General features: G+C 37.5%; 1 protein-coding gene across 3 annotated transcripts in view; it reads right to left on the bottom strand.

Moving 5' to 3' along the window:
• Positions 1-19287, bottom strand: part of KIAA1958 (KIAA1958 ortholog) — a 161332-nt gene that overhangs the window by 108756 nt on the left and 33289 nt on the right. The gene's annotated exons all lie outside the window — the stretch shown is intronic.

Below are 19287 nucleotides of genomic sequence, written 5' to 3'. Positions count from 1 at the left end.
TTTGCATTTCACCCACCTGCCATTTCCCCTTCTAAATCTATATTCTTTCACTGCAATAAACTGTAACTGTGTAACAGCACTCTGAGTTCTGTGAATCCTTCCAGCAAACCATTATGCCTAGGATGATCTTGGAGACTCCCAACACAGAGAGCCCCAATCAAGGCCCCTCACTAGCTACTATAAAATTTTTGTTCCTACTTTAAGTGGGTTCACTTTAAATGCCCTTTCAGTGCCAGTTATATCCAGGTAACAAGGAACTCCCTTACGTAGCCTCATCAAAGATCCTTAGTAGATAGGAAAACCAAGAGTTCAGACTTGCTAAAACGGTTTTTCTCAGCCAAAGTGCCTACCATTGGTGTCTACTGACAAACAGATTTGTTGCTAGTTACAAAGCACCGGAATGTATAAACTGTTCACCTGTCTTTACAATTACTGTCTTTTTTTTTTTTTTTTTTTTGCCTAACTAAACACCTCCTTATTCAGTCCTTACAACTTGACTTAGGGGTTTCTCATTCCTCGGCATTTGGAGCTGGATCACCCTTGTTTGAGGGGCTGTCCTGCATGTAGGATATTTTGCAATATCTCTGGCCTCTATCCACAAGATGCTGGTAGCACACTCTTCCCCCTCACGTTGTAACAACCAAAATGTCTCCAGACATTGTCAAATGCTTCCCTCTACCCCACCTCCATTTGAGAATCACTGATTTGGCCATTTCTTCAACGCTGTCCCCAGAACTCACTTAGGTACCACTCCATTTGCTCACCTGGGATCCTATGTTACCCTACATAAATGACCACCTCCACTAGAGTGTCAACTCCTTGGGCATAAAGCTTATAATTTTATTAATCATTATACTCTCAGCTCCTAGCCCAGCACCTGGCACATAATAAGGTTTCAATAAATAGTTGTGGACTAAATGGATAGATTTGGGATATACAGAGTAATGTAGGAGTTACAGGGAGAGGAGGAAATAATGCTGAAGAAAGGCAAGAAGGTGGGAAGCTCAGGGTGTACAGAAATAGCAAACATTTTTGTTTGCTTGAGAAGAGAATGGGTTAAAGAAGGTAACAGGATATGAGATAAGAAAAATAGGTTGGAATAGCACAGAGAGCTATAGAGGCCAAGCTAAAGAGCATGAACTTTACTAGGAATGAGAAATCAAGGGACTGAAACAGATGGTATTTGTTTCAGCCCCTTCTACATATGCCATTCGTAAGTTTATATGTTATCAAGCATGAGCAAAAATGAGATAGCACATCCTCTGGTGTTTGTCTGGTCAACTGCTGTTCTGTACAGCAGTACTCTGCATGTTGAAAGCCAAAGCGTGGAAATGTGTAAGTTGTAGAGTTTGGCATGCACTTAAGGAAATTAATCATTTCCACTAGCCCTTACTCTCTAGGATGGTGGGGCATATTACAAATGTCCAACTTTTAGTGTGCTGAAAAGGGATTCAACAGCTGTGAGCTGCAAGTCCCTTCACCAAGCTTGATTCATTTATTTGTTTATTCAACACCAATAACTAAACATCTATTCTTTTCCAAGAACTGTGCTCGTGCCAGAGATGCAGTATTACATAAGAGAGATGTAGTCCCTATTCCCACTGAGTTTAAGGTCTGGTTAGAAATGCTTACAATTAAACAGCTAAAAAACACTGGTGTGAGTTATAGTGAGGAAATAATTAGAACTTAAGTTCTTCCATCAGTAAAATAAATGGGCTGAATAGTGATCTCTCAGGACCTTCTCAGATCTGACATTCACTTCAAGTCTAACAGTATAGAAAAAATTTAAAACCTTTTCAAGTTGCTAAACACTTTCTTCCACTTCATAGTAAAGAAGGCCACAGATAAAAGAAAAGGGCTCGGGCAGCCCCGGTGGCGCAGCGGTTTAGTGCCGCCTGCAGCCCAGGGCGTGATCCTGGAGACCCTGGATCAAGTCCCACGTCAGGCCCCTGGATTGAGTCCCACGTCAGGCTCTCTGCATGGAGCCTGCTTCTACCTCTGCCTGTGTCTCTGCCTCTCATTCTCTCTCTGTGTCTCTATGAATAAATAAATAAATAATCTTAAAAAAAAAAGGGCTCAAAAATGAATCCAATATACTGTGGAACTGAGGAATGGAGGGCTTTAGTGCACAAAGATTGAATACATAGACAAAAAGAGGACATCTTCATCAGAACAGTAGAGACAGAGACAAGCATTCATACCTACCTCTTTGAACTTAGTTAATGGGCAAAACAGCAATGCAAACAACGCAGGGAAAAATGTAAATACTGTAGAAGAATCTATGTTTCAATGACTTGGTATTTCAGCTAAAATCTCTTACAAATATTATGATAATGATCAATAAGAAGGTATTTCTAGAATCAATATTTCATATATCTACTTATTTAAAAATATAAAGATTAAGTATCTTCTATGTACGATAAATTGGGCCAAGTGCTATAGCACAGCAAATATATTTCAGACATGGGTAGTGACCTTAAGAAGCTCATGGTTTAGTGGTTAATGACAGAGTTAAGCATTTTACAGAATTATTTGTACAAACACCAGACAATTATCACATGCAAAACATTATATAACCAAGGTATTCACAAGATCTGGCCCACCCAGCATCTATTTATTTAATGGTTAACTGTTTACTTAGATATGTATGTGAATAACCATGGAATGTTAAGAGATTTTAATAAATTTTTTTTCCCAAAAGCTGTGCTTATAATGCTTTTTTTGGTTGCTTTGTTTGTTTTACTCAAATGGGTTGAGAAATTTGGGTTGTTGCTGGCAGGAAGCCTCTAGGTGAGCAGTGTTCAAGCTCTCCAGAGTTTCAATCCACTCAGGGTGAACACAGGCCATGAAGAATGCTTGATTTATGAGATCTCAGAGAAGCAAAATGTCTGAAGCCACAGCATTTCTTTCTGAACTACCAAAACACGAAGGTGAGGTAAGAAACTAACAAAGCAAGCCATGTTGATTCCCAGTGTCTCTACATTTTAGGTTTAAGCTCTCTCTTTTTGCAGAGTAAATAGACTTCCTCAGGCCCCAAATACTACCAATTCAACAAAAGAAAATAGTAAACTCCAGAGTATCATTAGCTTCAGGTTTGAAAATATATTAAATTATCCTATAGCAAAAGAAAGAGATGTGCCTCCCAGGTGCAAGCTAAATATGTTCGTAATCTAATAATGTAAGTGGCACCCATTTGTTAATGTTGCTGTGAATGTTAAAAGAGAAGGTATGGGGGATCCCTGGGTGGCTCAGCAGTTTGGCGCCTGCCTTTGGCCCAGGGCGCGATCCTGGAGACCCGGGATCAAGTCCCACGTCAGGCTCCGGGCATGGAGCCTGCTTCTCCCTCTGCCTGTGTCTGTGTCTCTCTCTCTCTATATATATATATCTATCATGAATAAAAAAAAAAAAAATCTTAAAAAAAAAAAAAGAGAAGATACGGTAAAGCACCCAATGTAATATCTGGCATTTCACTACAAAAACAAAACAAAACAAAACAAAAAACCTAAAAATAAAAAACTCTAGACCCGTAAGTGGCCTGCAAAGCCCATTCTGAAGTGACCCATTTGAACTTCTCTAGTCTATATCTAAACTAAAATCTGTTAATAAATATTAGGATGGCAGTCCTTTTAGCTATATTCATAATTATTTTGTATTTCGTTGCTAAAACTTTCATTCTAACCAGTATATTTGTCTCAAAGCAGAGTAGATATGCTGCCTAATACCTGTTAGGTATTTAATACATTATGACTGATAATCCTTTCATCAAAAAAGATATTGAGAAATGAGTATATGTGTCCACAAAAACCACAAAAATAGAACTCATAGTCTTATTCCTAATAGTCCAAAACTGGAAACAGCCCCAAATCAGAATGGGTTAAAAGTCTGTTGTATATTCATACAATGGACAGAAAGAAAAAACCATATATATACTACGGATATACACAACTCCAATGAATAAACTTCAGAGACATTGGCTCAGTGAAAGAAGCAAAACACATTAGAATACTTACTGAATATTCCATGTATATGAATTGTAAGCACAGGCAAAACAATCCATAGTGACAAGAAGTCAGAATGGTGGTTGTCTCTACAGTGTAAAAGTTAGAAAGGGGAGAAGGAAACCTTCTGGGGTAAAGGAAATATTCCACATTTTATGTTGATGTTTACACTGTTGTATACATATGTAAGAATTTATCAATCTATACACTTTTAAGAATTGTGCATCTTACTTTATGTAAATTATACCTCAATAAAAAAAAAAAAGACTTGGAAGTCTTTTGTAAGTAGTTCAACCCTAGAAACCCACTCTTTATTACTAAACTGTACAGTTTCATGAATGTGACCCCAAGGGAAACGAACAGGAACTTAAAAATAACAATGTCTGGCTACACTCACTGCCTGGCATATTAAACTCATTTACCCAAGTACTTTGCTCTTTGGATGTCATATAGGGCTTGAAGCCCTCCCTTCTAAGAGGTACCATCATTTCTGCAGTGTCATCAATCAATCTCTGAGTACTTAGGTAGCCCAGCTGTTTTCAATACCCTCTTTCTTGTTTTGGTTTTCCCAGAATAGATGCTGTAATAAATAATGGTCCTTGTTGATACAGACAGCTCTAAATTAATTTGCCAAAACCATTCAGTAGGAGCCAATTCATAAATAAGATCAATTCACTGACTATACCAAAATTTATACTCTTTTACTTTTTCATTATTTCAGTGAAATTTTAGTATTTGCTTCATAGCATTTTAAGAACATTTAATTTGCAAAAAGCAAAGAGTTGTAGAGTGGTTTAGTTTTCTTATGAATATATTTTTCATGAATATATTCAATAGATGTGAATATATTCTTTATGATTATATTCATGAATATATCCTCCTTATGCATATATTCATGAATATATTCTTCTTTGCCCTATTGGGAAAATGCTTTAATGTAGTTTAAAATTAATGAATATCAATATATTCATGAAGATTTTGTAAGTTTATATTCACATTCATGAGCTATGTTCTTGACCATATTGGGACATTTTTGAACTTGGTTTAAAATTTAATGAATATCAATATATTCACTAAGACTATATTCATATTTTTATCAGCATATATTCATATTCATGGCCTGTACTCTTAACCCATACTGGAAGATTCTGAGCTCAGTTTAAAATTTAATGACTATCAATAGATTCATTAAGAAGATATTCACAAGAATACAATCATATTCACTGCATATATTCAAGAATATATTCACAAGGCAACAGACCCATCCAATAAATTTTAACCTCTGACAAAACAAACATTCCTTAAAACAGTGCTAAGAATATATTTGTTTTAATTGGTGAACTGACATAGTGCCTTCTAAAAGGGTTTTTATCTCCAACCAAGTATATACCAGGATTTACCCTAAGAAATTCATTTGGACATGTGCCAGTGGTGTTCCAGTATTTCTCAGTTCTCACAGGCTCTGTAACATCTATGGTTTTCTTGTTTTACTCAAACCCATTGATTTGAAATATATACAGGACTAACTGAATGTTAAAACTTCTAGCAGACCCATTTGCTGATTTTCACAATCTACCTTCAGGTATCATTTCCATTCTACCTCTTAGAATGTTTTTCATCATATTTTTTTTCCATTTAATTCTCTAATTTGACTACTCTGTTTCAGTTCACTGTTTTAATGTTAAAGGAAAACATCCTTAACCCAATAAATAGTATGTATCAAAAAACATAAAATCTTAACACTAGAACAAGAGATTGACATTACAAATCAAAAATAAGGATGCCTACTCATCATTATCATTCAAAACATTCTAACTATACCAGGCCCATGCAATAAGGTAAAATGACAGACAAAAATATTGGAGAAGAATCACAAAACCAGCATTAATTCTAGATCATATGCTGGTCTACCTAGAAAAAGATTAATGAGTTTTTAATGGACTTAATAAACAGAATATAAAATTGGAAATATAACTTGGAATTTTAACTTAAAATCTTGGAAATTTAACTTAAAAATCAAAGGACTAGAAAAATAATTTTATAATTTTGGGATGTTTAAGACATTTTTCTCTTTAAGTATGATTTTAACATTTTAATATGTAAATATTACAACAATGTGATCATAGAAAACATTCTAGTAAGAGTTTTTCCAAATGTTTAATTACTGTCAAACATAGATAAAATTGACAGATCAGTGATCACCGATATAACCCCCACATAGAATCAACTATTATTAATATAATAAAACATTAGAGGGTGCCTGGGTGGCTCAGTCAGTTATGCACCTGCTTTCAGCTCAGGTCGTGATCCCAGGGTTCTCGGATCTAGCTGCATTGGGCTCCCTGCTCCGTGGGGAGTCTGCTTCTCCCTCTGCCTGCCACTCCCCCTGCTTGTGAGCTCGGTCTCTCTCTCTCTCTTTCTGTCAAATAAATAAATAAATTTTTTTAAAAATAGGTAAAGCAGGGGCACCTAGCTGGTTCACTTGGTAAAACATGCCACTCCTGATCTCACAGTTGTAAATTTGAGCCCCAAATTGGGTGTAGATTACTTAAAATCTTTTTAAAAATAAAATATTTTTTTAAAAAATGGGTAAAGCAAATATGATCAACTGTTAACACTAGTTTCTTAAAATTATGATACAGGGACGCCTGGGTGGCTCAGAGGTTGAGCGTCTGCCTTTTAGCTCAGGGTGTGATCCTGGAGTTCCGGGATCGAGTCCCAAGTCGGGCTCCCTGCATGGAGCCTGCATCTTCCTCTGCCTGTGTCTCTGCCTCTGTGTGTGTGTGTGTGTGTGTGTGTGTGTGTGTGTGTGTGTGTCTCATAAATAAATAAAATCTTTAAAAAAATAAAAAATAAAATAAAATTATGATACATAGTGAGTTCTTAATATTGAAACAAGTTTGTGAATAGACAGTCAAGTTTTGACACAATGATTTCTAAGGGTTACTCTGAGGGCCATTATTAAGGAAAGAGGTGTTATAATTCTGCAAGTTCTTGATTATCATTTTAATATACTGATAAATCTCATTATGAAGAATTCATGGGCATTCTACTGAAAGGCACACTTGTTTATCAAAGCACACACAAGGCAACGTTATACCAGGCACAGTGGCACACAGGCAGACTGGAGTAACTAATCCCACTAATATCATGAAACCAGGCTACTAGAATGCAAACCCAGTTTTGGACATTGCAATTCTAATTCCAGGGCTGAGTTATCAAATGCTGTAGTAATCTCACCACTGCTACATCAGAATCTTCTATTAAAATAGTGTACCCCCAGGGCAACTGGGTGCATCAGTTGGTTGAGCATCCAACTCTTGATTTTCTGCTCAGGTCATGATCTCAGGGTTGTGAGATCCAGCCCAAGATGGACTCTAAGCTCAGCAGGGAGTCCACTTGAGATTCTCTCTCTCCCTCTCCCTCTGCCCCTCCCTACCACTCGTATATAAGCTCTCTCTCAAATAAATGAATAAATTGTAAAAAACTAAAACAAAACAGTCTATCCCCACTCCTGAGGAGACAACCAGGGAAATGACCACTCCAGTCCCTATTATCTTGTATATTTCCTAGCAACAGGAGGAACAAGAGGTTAGGCACTGGCCATTAGAGACCAGGATCATATTAGGAAGAAAAAAATGGATTCCTCCAACTTCAGGACAAAAAATACAATCTCTTTGAATTTATCTATAAACATTAAGTTAAAAAGTGTGGTTTTCCTTATTTAAAATTTTATTTTAAAAAAGGCTTTACAAAAAGAAAAGATATAAAACACATCTGCCTTTAATTGTGGTACCTTTGCAAATTTTTTGAGGACTGGAACCTATTTTTTGTAAACTATAATCTTTATGACCTATCCTGTGAAACACCCAAAGACCTCAGCCTGCAAAAGACTGCAACTTCCAAGCCTCAATTCACCTCCCCCTCACCACCAGAAGCTAAAAAGAATTAAAAGCAGCTCGATAATGCTAGGTATTTTTAATCCAAAAAGGCTCCCCAAGGTATCTATTGAGGCCATCAGTCTCCAATGAGAGGAATGTGAAGCTGTGAAGCTGTCCCTCAAAACGTGGTCTGTCTGGCAGCAGTGGCAGCAGCAGCAACAGCAGTAAAACCCAGGCTTCACTGTGCAGCATGTAAGGCCCTCAGTCTCCAATTCTGTCCAATGACCAGACATTAATGAAGTCATCATGGTTTCAATATATCAACACTGAGTGTTAACCTTTATACTGTGACCCATTTATGTGTATAATTGAAGTAAAAAAAAATTCATCTGATATAGATCTTTTAAATGAAATAAGATGTGCTTAAAAACTTGTAAAGTGTTATTAGCATTATAAAAATCAGAACTGGTTCACCAGTGGAGAAAACCAACCTGAGTTATGGAATTTTTTTAAGGCCTTTTAACTTTCAGTATCTATAATGAAACAAAGAAATTAGCAACTGATAAAAATCCTTGCAGAATATGCTTTTTCCTAAATTTAAAATATGCCTTCTTGCCTCATTAAACAAGTAACATTGCCATTTTTTATTTTTATTTTTTTTTTTTTTGCCATTTTTTAAAAGTACAAAAAAATAACAGAAAACCCCGTGTCACACCACCTAAAAAGATATTCACTGTTAACATCCTGGTATTTTCCAAATGGTCTTTTGTTTATATGTGTAATCAGTTTCTTCTTAAACAAACTTATAATCAAACTAAATATTATTATTTACATCCTGTTATCCTAAGCATTCCCATGTTGCTATACAATCACTTGCTATATGTTATTCCATCAGCTATAACTCAAGAATAAGCTGAACATATATAATGGAATTACTGACAGTTTCATAACAGCCTCTGAAATATTTAGTTAGAGATAAACATACAAGGAATTTCAGGCTTCTCAAAGCTAAACTTAATTTCTGGCGAGCATGACTGGTAATTATAACCAAAAGCCAAATATTATGAAGTCCTTTTTTTAGACTAAGCAAGCTTACCACTCAGCATATATAATCACTGAAACACTTCCCGCATAATATCTGCTCAGCTACTGGCAACTGTAAATGTCTCTGAAACTTAGTGAAATGTAAAAATTCTCTTAATATGATTTGCAAAGCAAAAGTTATACCTGACAAATTGAAAGTATAAACTGATCACAATATTATTCTGAGAAGTATCTACACAATATTTATTCCAAGAAAAACATATTCTGAGAAAATTCATACTCATGTATTTTCACCTACTAAAATAGTTACATACATCATCACAAAAGCCAAAAACAATCAATATTGCAAATTTATCTACTTAATAATCCTGGGTTCATATAAGCAGATCAAATTATCTTCAAATTCTATACAGGAATTTGCAAATTCTTTGCAGGAAAATTACTTATATTTTCAAAACCACATACTTGAATACCCTTATTGTACCAAAAAATAGGGAAGTGTTCACAAAAGAAACCAAGGAAGGTATGCCAAAGTGACACAGGAGCCAACTCAAAGAGTTTCCAATGCCCAAACTAGAACAATTACAGCAATAATAAAGTAGTACTGGATTATAAACCAAAGTACAAAATAAATAGCCATGAATCCAGATTGATATAAATAAATGACTGACTAAATAAATAACTGGGAGAGAACAGACAAATCTACTGTACAGGTAGAGCATAACACCCCATTACTTTCCTTCCAAAAATTTATGTATATAGTAGAGGGGTGAATACTTTAGTGTAAGAATTGGACAAATATTACCTCAGTCAAGAGACCAAGGCATCAATAGCAATAATTCATGTTGACAACATGTACTGATATAAGAGAATGGCACTTTACTTCTATGATCTTCCCCAAGAACCCATTATCCCCATCTAATCATGAGAAAAAATCCAGACAAACCCATACTCAGAGATAGTCTCCACTCTACAGAATACACCAATATCCTTAAAACTGTCATGGCCATCAAAACAAGGAAAATCTGAAAAACTGCCACAGCTCAGAGGAGCCTAAAGGGCATGATGACTAAATGTTAAGTGGTATAAATGGGCTCCTAGACAGAAAAAGGACATTAGGTAAAAAGAGGAAATCTGAAAAAAGCATAGACTTTAGTTGATAGGAAATCTGAAAAAAGCATAGACTTTAGTTGATAGTAATGTATTTGGTTAATTAGCTGTAACAAATGCACTATACTAATGTTAAGTTAATAATATAGGAAACTGGATGTGGGGTTTCTGTAAATCTAAGAGTATTCTAGAATTAAAAATATATAAATAATGTTTGAAATGGATATATAGGTATTCACAGATTATACTCACATCTAAGGTCCAAGAGCAGAGACTTTGTTTTGTTCACTACTCCATTGTTAGAACACCTTTAGGCAATCAATAAACATTTTGAAATGAAAGATACTTGTGTGGCTCAGTCAGTTAAGCATCTGCCTTCAGCTCAACATCATAATCCCAGGGTCCTGGAATAGGGCCCTACACTGAGCTCCCTGCTCAGTAGGGAGCCTGCTTCTCCCTCTCCCTGTGTCACTACCTCTGCTTGTGCATGTTCTCTCTCTCACATAAATAATAAATTATTTAAAAATTTTTTTGAAGTGAATAAATGGACATACATGATTTGTGACACTGGTTTTATTTTTATAATTCCATTCACAAAAAGAATATGTTGGGGATTCAAAAAGAAATAAAACATGAAATTCACAATTGCTTTTGGTTATTATGAAAGTATATATATATATATATATATATATATATATATATATATATATATATATATCAGGGTGACCTAATCTTGCATGAGATGGTAAGTGGTGAAGAATTCACATGCAAAGAAAGTTAAGCAGACCCAAAACTGATGTTTGGGGATAGAGAATATTTCTGTCTATGCAGCACTAAATGCAAGGCAAAGCATAGTGATGATGGATGGTGTCTGAAAGGCCATGAGGCATCAGACCATCTAGAGGTCTAGGGAGTCACTGAGGGTGGAATTGGGGGTTTAAGGAGCACAGTGGCATGGCAAAAGAGGTAACTTCAATAGGTCACATCTTTCTGGAGACACAGTGAAACAGAGTTTTAGCAGAGTGATTGATGTGGAGTTGTGAGAGCACAACAGGCAAAGATGGTAACCTCTAACAGTGAGGCAGAGGAGGACTGAGAACTATGTCAGAGGTAATATAGGCAGATTTGGCAATTTTTGAATATGGATCGCCATGCTTTTAACTCATTTCTCCACTTCATCCTTTGCCCTCTTCAATCCATTCCTCCACAACAGACAGAATTATCTGTTTAAAATATAAAGCAGATCATCTTACACACACACACACACACACACACACACACTTCTTAAAACCTTCCATATGGCTTCCCATTAACATATTCTAAAACTAAACTCTTCAGTGTGGTCTCCAAAAGGCATCATAATCAAGTTCCTGTTTTCTTCTCCATCTTCATTCTGTGTTACCTTCCTCTAGCTACAATGCTTTTCTTTCAATTCCTTAAAAATGTCAAGCTCCTTCTTGTTCTAAAGCCATTTATGCCTGAAATATTATTCTTCCTAGTTGTTTCATGGATATCAACCAAAACATTAACTCCCAGGAGGCCCCCAAAAAAGGAAGTCTCTGTCTTACCACTACTAGTTATTCTCCACCACAGCATCATGTATGTTCTTTCTTTGCACTCAAGATAATTTGCAAGTAAAGCTGATTCTTGTTATCTGTAGTAATTATGTTCTTTAAAGTCACTGCCAACATTAAATGCTGGAATTCCTAGAGGAAATACAGGGTTAGGTTCCTGTGAGCCACTGGTCATAAAATCTCTGCCAAGTAGTCAACATATAACCTTGTTTTATTTGTGTTTCTGTTTAAAGATACCTATTCAATATACTGTACATTGATTCATTAACACCGAACTCATGGCCAAGAGTCCTATAACTCATACCTGAGCAAAGCTTATCTAACAAGTACTTTCTCCATGAGACATCATAACCTTTGGGATGCCTGGGTGGCTAAGCAGTTGAGCGTCTGCCTTCAGCTCAGGGTGTGATCCTGGAGCCCTGGGACCACTCTCACATTGGGCTCCCTGTGGGGAGCCTGCTTCTCCCTCTGCCTATGTCTCTGCCTCTGTGTGTGTGTGTGTGTGTGTGTCTCATGAATAAATTAAAAAATCTTTAAAAAAAACAAAGACATCATAGCCTTCTTGTGTTCAGGAACATTAACACATTAGCACTACACTTAGGGACCATTTTAAACAGTGAAATCATCATCAAAAAGCAGAAAAAATTTTTTTAAAATTTCAAAAAAGCAGAAAAAAATGCAAAAAGTGTAGCAATACATCAAGCGCAAAAAGGACACTTGTATACAGTAAGAGAGCTAAAAGAATCAGAGCATCACCTTCTTCAACTTCAGCTGGGAACATGTACATCAATTCAAATTTTTTCCTGCTCTGTACATGTCTGCAAATGACTACAAGAGTACAGGCAAGTACTGATATTGAAGTTACAAATTAATTTTAGCAAGCAAGTGGTTTCACAAATAGAGAATCCACAAATAATGAAGATCAACTGTATTTGACTACCATTATTTGCTTTATAATCTATAAATCCACAAAGACAGGGCAGAGGCCAGGGTTGTCTGTCCTCTTACCATCCAGCACACAATAAATAATTGAGAATAAATAAATGTAGGAGTGCCCAACAGGTAGGTGAATATATAAACCTGAAGATCAATCAGAGGAGAAGCTTAAGATTAAAAAAAAAAAAAAAAGACAAGCTAAATAGTCATAGATGTGACAAATGCTGAAAAGAATTTAGATAAGGTGATATAACAGAGAATTACAGGAAAGAACTAATGAGGATCACTTTCTGAAAAAGTGATTTGTTGGGATCCCTGGGTGGCTCAGTGGTTTAGTGCCTGCCTATGGCCCAGGGCATGATCCTGGAGTCCCAGATCGAGTCCCACGTCGGGCTCCCTGCATGGAGCCTGCTTCTCCCTCTGCCTGTGTCTCTGCCTCTCTATGTCTATCATAAATAAATAAAATCTTAAAAAAATAAAATAATAAATATAAAAAAAAGTGATTTGTTTTTTAGTAGCTAGCCTCCATACCCAGCATGGAGCCCAACAGAGAGCTTGAACTCATGACTCTGAGATTGAGACCTGAGCTAAGATCAAGAGTTGGACACTTGGGTAGCCCCGGTGGCTCAGTGGTTTAACGCCGCCTTCAGCCCAGGGCGTGATCCTGGAGATCCGGGATCGAGTCCCGCATCAGGCTCCCTGCGAGGAGCCTGCTTCTCCCTCTGCCTGTGTCTCCGCCTCTCTCTCTCTCTCTCTCTCTCTCTCTCTCTCGCTGTGTGTCTCTAATAAATAAATTTAAAAAAATATTTAAAAAAAAGAGTTGGACACTTAACTGACTGAGTCATTCAGGGGCCCCCTGATAAAGTGATTTTTATGCTAAGAATGGAGAAATATGAAGGAGTAAGTCATGTCAAGCGGAGGGGAAATTCTAGGAACAGAGAACACAAAGTGTAAAAGATGCTGAAGTAGAAAAGAGTCTTGGGGCGCCTGTTGGTGGAGCTCTTGATCTCAGGGTTGTGAGTTCAAGCCCTCTGTTGTGTGTAGAGATTACTTAAAAAGAAAACGAACGAACGAACGAACGCACGCACGGAGAGGAGAGGAGAGGAGAGGAGAGGAGGGAGAGGAGGGAGGGAGGGAGGGGAGGGGAGGGGAGGGGAGGGGAGGGGAGGGGAGGGGAGGGGAGGGGAGGAGAGGAGAAGAGAAAAGAAAACAAAAGAAACCAAAAGAAAACAAAACAAATCTGTCTTAATGCCTGGACAATACTGTCTATTTAAAAGCCTTAGATGAGGGGGGGATCCCTGGGTGGCTCAGCGGTTTAGTGCCTGCCTTTGGCCCAGGGCACGATCCTGGAGTCCCGGGATCGAGTCCCACGTCGGGCTTCCTGCATGGAGCCTGCTTCTCCCTCCTCCTGTGTCTCTGCCTCTTTCTCTAGGTCTATCATAAATAAATAAATAAATCTTAAGGGGAAAAAAAAAAAAGCCTTAAGATGAAAAAAACCAATACATGAACACATTAGTGCCTGGATGAATTCATCACAAACACTTCCTGCTTCTTTATAAAGCAGCAGTAACTTCAACCTGTTTAGTACCTCCCAGAGGTGTACAAAGGGAATTCCTTTCTTTAAACCCTGTAGAACAACTTAGATAAATATGGACATCTAGGCCACTGACAGTCAATGACCTGTATGGCATCGGAAGAATTCATTGAGGGGAACACACCAGAATAAAAAACTTACATAAGAAGCCTCCCAAATTCCCCCAATCCAGGGTCTCTAATAATAGTCCCTGAATCCTTTGTCCTATTCCTTCTCTTCTATGCTCATTCAGACTCAGTAAGTTGAAGCCCTATTTATTCCTATTTTGGTTATGTAAGTAGTAAGTTTCCAGAACAGCAACAATGTGGCTTCTCTCATTCAGGAGACCTAAAACTGTGCAATTCTATGAGGACTAGAAAATTACATAAAAAGAAATATGTAATAAATTCTCCTTCATATAATAGGTACTAGGCAAAATTACTTTTATATATGAATAATTGCAACAATAAACACCAATAAAGCAGGAGTAATGGCATCATTAGGAGCAGCCAAATAATTCAGGCAATGAAGAGACCACTGGTGGTCCCCAGAATCAGTCTACTTCACCATTACTGGGAATATACCATTATAAATAAATGAAAACCACAGGATATGCTCATTTTCTTAAGATTTGTATGCTTACAGGGAGGTCAACTACTGTGGATTTCAAGAGAGAATGTATTTCTAGTGTTTATAGTCCTGAGAGGATGGGCAAGGGGTGACTAATGGGAAAGCAGAGAACAAAATAGAAAAGGAAATGTGTCAAATGTCAACTCATAGCTAGCACAGTAAAATGTTCTCTGATTTTTCAGTATATAGAGAACACATTCCCAAATATTTTCACTGATGAAATGCTCTCTGGCACACCAGTTAAAGAATCAACACGTAGTATGCTTTACACAGAATGTGCTATAATCTGCTGTGGAGGGGATTCTGGGGAAATAAAACACATGACAAGTCTCCACAAGGACACAGAGGTCCAAAAAATGGTAACTCAATAGTTTAGAATATAAATGAGAATTTTATCATAAAAACAGTGCTACACAAATTATAATTAGGTTCTCAGGCCACCCACAAAAATCTCATTTAACCCCCTCTGCTAACTAGAAACAGAGAACTATTATTGCTACATTCCACAACAACTAGAATTTTTACTATTATTTCTATGAGAAAATGCAACTTTAGTTTACCACAGATGGCAAACTCTGACTCCTTTGTAGGCATCAAAGCCCTACCTAGCAACAATCCCAAGATGCCAGGGCAGCAGCAGAGTCTTTAAATACTTACTAATTCTCTTCTACAGTGACTATTTAAACTTAAACCTAAAATAATTAAAATTAAATATAATTAAAATCTCAGTTCCTTGCTAGCCACATTCCAAGCGCTCAACAGTCACATGTGGCTAATGATATCATAGTGGGAAGTGCAGGAAGAAAACATTTCCATCACTGCCTAAAGTTCTACTGGACAGCACTCACTACTTCACATCTTTATGAATTAAGGCTTCTCACTTTCCTAACAGCATCATAAACTAAAACAGCTCTCTGAGCAATGAATGGTGGTGATGATAGCGCAACAATGTGAATGTCCTTAATACCACTGATAGTATATCTAAAAATGGTTAAGATGGTATAAGCTTTATGTTATATGTATTTTACCACAACAAAAGGGGAAAAAAGCAACTCCCTCAGTTACACTCTTTCCTTGTATTACAAGGTGTGGTACGAATTGCAGCTGGTCCCTAAACTGGACTCCCTTCAAGTATGAGACACACTAATGCCAAGAATTTGTAAGTGGTTGTGAGCACACAAAAAGGGGGCAATTCCTAGAGTCCAGTTCTACTGCCCATGCTTCAGTTTTCTGAGTTTACACATATCATTAGTTGGATCTTGGATCCATTCAGATTTTATTTCAACTAGACCCCTTCTCAAATTTCCACCACACATAATTTTGTCCTTCAGAGCTATGTTAATTCCTCAGTACTAGTATCAGTACTACCAGTGACATCTTTGTTGGCTTTGCATATGTGAAAATATAGATGGGAAATGATCGATTAACACTGAAAAAAGAGCTGAAATCAACGAGAGAAATAAGACGGGGTGCTCCCCCAGTTATGAAGTCTTATTCAAGTGTTGTCTTAAACCTTATAGGGGTTTTGCATATTATGCACACTCCCCAACTTGAGGCATATCTGATATATACAGTGACTTCCAGGAACAGAACTCCCCACATAAACAGTGCCTATTCATCCATAAGTCCCAGAATAGAAGCAAAGCCATCCAAATCAGAGCCAACTTTATCACTGTATCTCCATCTTCAGTTTTGTTTTAGCATTTCTTCTATATACAGAGAAATACTAACAACTTCATCAACCATGCTTAGGTCATATATATTAAGTTTTCTATGGTTCTGCTAAACCACCCACACTACTTTCTTAATCCCATTTGTCAGCAGTCTGTAAACATAGAACAACTGGCCTTTGAAAGAAGCCAACTCTCCTGAAACAGCATCATATGTGTGATGTGGGCTCCACTGCAACCATCTGGCAACACACTCAGATTTACTGTTGGATGGATGAACCTACTACACTACCTCTCACTCAATCCTCAAATCTTAAACCAAAGAGCCACTTGCAAATTTCCATTCAGGTCAAAGTTCCTGCTAAATCTATTAAGACATAGTTGAGCAAACTTCTAAGCTTTTTTTTTAATAGGAAAATTCAAGGAAAGTTACAGATACTCATCACCCCATGGGTCTTATCTGCTATACACAGTGGTTCAATACACTATGCACAAAGTTTCACACAAGATAGGAATGACTCAAATCTTGGCTCCATCAATTACTTAGCTGTATAACTTTGAATAATTTATTTAACCTCTGAGACACAACTTTCATATTTATAAAATGAAAATAACAGCAGCAATATTTCAGTTGTATGTCTGTAGCAAGAAAATGTATATAAAAGACTGACATCACATCCAGCAAAAAGGTTTTTTAAGAAACTTCTTTCTTGGGATCCCTGGGTGGCTCAGCAGTTTGGCACCTGCCATTGGCCTGGGGCGTGATCCTGGAGTCCCTGGATCGAGTCCCACATCAGGCTCCCTGCATGGAGCCTGCTTCTCCCTCTGCCTATGTCTCTGCTTTTCTCTCTGTATCTCTCATGAATAAATAAATAAAATCTTAAAAAAAAAAAAGAAACTTCTTTCTGCACGACAGCCACTGTCAAATTCAGCCAACTGCCTCTCAGGTTTTGCTGTATGTTTAGCAAAACTGTATGTTAAGCACTCACCTTAGCTCACAATGTCTGTCCTTAATAAATGGTAGCTATTAGTTTTTACAATACTATACTCCTCATCCAAACCAGCTCTATCCCCTGACATCACCTCTGCTAGTCTGCAGATTCACTGACTGTATCTACTCATTAATTACAGCATCTCAGAGCACACTCTATAGCCAGCCAGTGCCCCTGCCCCTCTCCAACTGGCACTCCGGCCCCCACTGTAGCTGACCTACCAGTGCTTATTAATACTAGAGACAGTTCTGTAAAAGTATAGAGGTTATAGAACAACCTATACTAAACTGACACTAGAACATGTGCTCATATACACATCTTCCAGAAAGATTTGTGCAAGGACTCAGTTTTAATTGCTTTTAGAAAAATATTTCACTAGGAAATTCTAAACTATCTTTCCCAGGACTTTCAAAAATACAAAACAAGGTGAGGAAATTCCAGGCCAGAGACCAGATCTGATAAACGGCTTAAATTTCATATAATCCAAGGCAAAACTTCTAAAACCACATATCTACTGGTTGATGCTTTAAAATCATCACATCCAATTATGCACGTACCTGAAAAGTCTCAACATCTTACCAGGACCATCCTATCTCCACCCTTAGCATATTATTCTTATGTGAGCTCTCAAATTAGGAATCCTAAGTACAAAAAAGAACTCAATTTCTACTAGCATCACAACTAGTGGCTCTGCTATGGGTACAAAAGATACTGCCCGGTTGTCATCACACAGCCCTGTATCTTGCTAATTCAGGCCAGCCACACCTGTTAACTTGGGGATACTTCCACTTTCCACTCAGTAATACAAGCAGCCTGAGCCATGTAGATTCAAATTTCCATTCCATCTAATGTGATCAAAAGACAGATGACTGATGTTAGATTCACACAATGAGAGTTAAGTTCCTGGGGCGTCTGGGTGGCTCAGATGGTTAAGCATCTGCCTTCAGCTCAGGTCATGATCCCAGGGTCCTGGGATCAAGCCCTACGTCCAGCTCTCTGGTCATGGGGAGCCTGCTTCTCCCTCTCCCTCTGCCTGCAGCTCCCCCTGCTTGTGCTCTGTGTGTCAAATAAATAAGTAGCATCTTTACAAAAAAAAAAAAAAGAGTTAAGTTCCTACACTGGTGTTCTGGGCAGCTATTCCAAGGACCCACTAGAGGTTGAGCCAAGTCCTGAATCAGTACATTCATTTTCTCCAGCTTTAGATTAGAGGCTGGGTAAGGAGGATAAGCTCTACGGCTACACTCAAGGATCAAGCCACAGAAAAGTGGACATGCCAAGAAGAAATAAGGAAGCTGATCCCAAGTGGATCAACAAGGACCAGGGCTCAAGGTCAAAGTAAGTAATGAGAATGACTGCACATGTCAAGCTTATCATTTCTATGGTACGGAACTAAGAAGGAGAAAATTCTGGCTTTTTCAAAAATATCAGGAGCTGAGATAGGTGTATGAAAAATAGAGACTGCATAGATATCAAATGTGACTTAGATGAAAGGAAACTAGGCCCAGAGCTACTTAGACATGGTAGAGATACTAAACAAAACACAACAGGGTTAAGACTTGGGTAGCTGTTGTTGTGGGAAAATAGTATTTTCTGTATTTGGGATGAAGTACTAAATCAAAATATGAGATACCTTACCTGTAACATGAAATTTAGAGGACAATAAAGATGATCTACAGTTTCTTAGGGAAAAACTATTTAAAATCAGAATTTTATGCCCAGCAGTGATCATTTCGACTATGTGGACAAAAATAAAGGCATTTCAGTTAGAGCAGTTAAGAGCATAATAAGCCCAAAGCACTTTTACTGGGGGGTGAGAAAAAGAGTAGAGAATGTATTCTGGTGATATGAAAAATAAAGGAACAAAGATTCAAAACAGACA

Source organism: Canis lupus, chromosome 11 (assembly GCF_003254725.2).
Source record: "Canis lupus dingo isolate Sandy chromosome 11, ASM325472v2, whole genome shotgun sequence".
Lineage (NCBI taxonomy): Eukaryota > Metazoa > Chordata > Mammalia > Carnivora > Canidae > Canis > Canis lupus.
Note: the sequence above shows the minus strand (reverse complement) of the source record. Positions and strands in the feature narration are given on the sequence as shown.